This window comes from Salmo trutta, chromosome 34 (assembly GCF_901001165.1).
Source record: "Salmo trutta chromosome 34, fSalTru1.1, whole genome shotgun sequence".
Lineage (NCBI taxonomy): Eukaryota > Metazoa > Chordata > Actinopteri > Salmoniformes > Salmonidae > Salmo > Salmo trutta.
The window spans coordinates 24511856-24514404 of record NC_042990.1 but is presented as its reverse complement, the minus strand read 5'-3'; the positions used below and the strand labels follow the sequence as shown (position 1 = coordinate 24514404).

General features: G+C 35.9%; 1 long non-coding RNA gene across 1 annotated transcript; it reads right to left on the bottom strand.

The window, feature by feature from the left end:
- Positions 1 to 908: 908 nt before the first annotated feature.
- On the bottom strand, positions 909 to 2222 carry LOC115173214 (uncharacterized). Its single transcript, XR_003871571.1, has 2 exons — positions 1439 to 2222; positions 909 to 1406 (listed from the first exon to the last, which is right to left on the bottom strand). It is a non-coding gene; the product is annotated as an uncharacterized LOC115173214 (long non-coding RNA).
- Between the last annotated feature and the right edge of the window lie 327 nt (positions 2223 to 2549).

Genomic DNA, 2549 nt, shown 5'->3' with positions numbered 1-2549 from the left:
GATGAGTAAACAAAGTCAAGAGAGATGGATAAATCAAATCTAATTGTATTTGTCACATGCTTCGTAAACAGGTGTGGACTAACATTAAAATGCTGGCTTTACTAGCCCTTCCCAACAATGCACAGAGAAAGAAAATAGATCACTTAAAAGTAAAACACATAAGAGAAACACAATGAGTAATGACAACTTGGGGAGTTAAGATTAATGTTATTGTTTTCCCTAACAACAGTGGTGAAACTAACCAATACACATTTTAGTGCTGTTTTATTTCTTCATTCTGTGCTGCGACTCTTGCTATATTTTTTTTTTTTTTTTTATGTCTACCTGATACAAGGGGTATCAGGTAGATATGTACAGCGCCTTCAGAAAGTATTCACACCCCTTTACTTTTTCCACTTTGTGTTAGACTGAATTTAAAATGTATGGAATGTAGATTTTTTTTTGCCACTGGCGTTTACACAATACCACATAATGTCAAGGGGGAATTGTGTTTTTTGAAATTTTTACTAATTAAAAATGAAAAGGTGAAATGTCTTGAGTCAATAACTATTCAACCTCTGTCATGGCAAGCCTAAATATGATAGGAGTTGCTTAAGTCACATACGTTGCATGGATTCCCTCTTTGTGCAATAAGTGTTTAACATGATTTTTGAATGACTACTGTCGTCGAAATATTCATCCAATAATATTTCTCAGATACCGGAACTTGTGAATTCAAATAGACTTTATGTAATGGGGTGCGTACTGGCGGCAGAGAAGTCAGGCGCAGGAGAGCGAAAACTGATTTACAACGGTGTTGTTTAATAAACATAAAAACCACCGTAAACAGAACAATCAATGAATGGGTCAAACAAAACCCGGTATTGTCGTGGAATATTGCCTCAAAAATATAACACTCTTACAAGAACTTGTGAATTCAATATAGGCTTTAATACAAAGTAGCAAAGCTGAGCTGGTCCGCGGAACAACTGACTTCCCTCAGCACTGGCTTTGCTTTTATACACATACAGCATATGGGTACATCCCATATGTAAATGCAGTTACTCCCCTTAGTCCTTCTGCCACCATTATCTGTTAGTCCGAGTTCTTTGCTTGTTTACGCCCAGTAACGCCCATCTCTGCTTCTGGTTAGATTATAATGGTGGCAGGACCCCTTATGTCATACAAAAAAATAATAAATTTATTGTATACTTATATTTCACCTGTTGGTCATTTTACCACCATCCTCCTTCCTGTGTCCTGACATTAGTATGTCTGACTGTCATAAATGTACTTATGGCCCTGACTTAATGCATCCATTAGTTATGTCCAGCTGCCATAAATGTACTTATAGCCTCAGCTAATGTATGTCCAGATGCAACCAATGTAACCATTGTTCTTGTGTTTCCTTAACATAGCAGTTGTACCTAGCTACATTACATTAACATAGCAGTTGTACCTAGCTACATTACATTAACATAGCAGTTGTACCTAGCTACATTACATTAACATAGCAGTTGTACCTAGCTACATTACATTAACATAGCAGTTGTACCTAGCTACATTACATTAACATAGCAGTTGTACCTAGCTACATTACATTAACATAGCAGTTGTACCTAGCTACATTACATTAACATAGCAGTTGTACCTAGCTACATTACATTAACATAGCATTTGTACCTAGCTACATTACATTAACATAGCAGTTGTACCTAGCTACATTACATTAACATAGCAGTTGTACCTAGCTACATGACATTAACATAGCAGTTGTACCTAGCTATATTACATTACCTCCCAATAAATCCCTCCTCTGGGACTAATTAGTCCCACAAACCACCATCTAAGTGACACCAAGAGGATGGAGGAAAAAATACATCAACTTCATACATACAATGAACTTGAATAAGGCACACAAACCGACAAGACCAAACATCTCCAATCTATAACATGGGTAGGAGTAAAAGATCTAGTCAAAAACCAAGAATAAAACACTATTAATCAACCAATATACTATGAAGAAGCAATGAGCATGTAGTACATAGCCTTGCCTGTGGTTCTCAGTTATGTAGAATATACAGAGAATAAAACAATGAATATGATACTGGTAAAAGTACATTAATAAAATATATTCAGTTGCAAAAATAAAAGTAATAAGACATTCTAAAATAAAATATTTTAACACGATCCTTCCTCGCAGACACTGTCACAGTTGTCGTATGAATGAGACCAAAGCGCAGCGTGTGTATCGTTCCACATCTTTATTTAACTGTGAAACTATGCAAGACATACAATAAACTAAAACAAACCGTGACGAAGAGGTGCAACATACACTAAACTCAAAATAATCTCCCACAAACACTAGTGGGAAAAACAACTTAAATATGATCCCCAATTAGAGACAACGATGACCCGCTGCCTCTAATTGGGAATCATACGCAAACCCCAACCTAGAAAAAAGAACCTAGAACACAACACAGAAAATTTAAACTAGACAAAAATCCCAACATAGAAAAAAGAAACTAGAACCAACATAGAAATAAATAAACTAGACCAAACCCACTCAA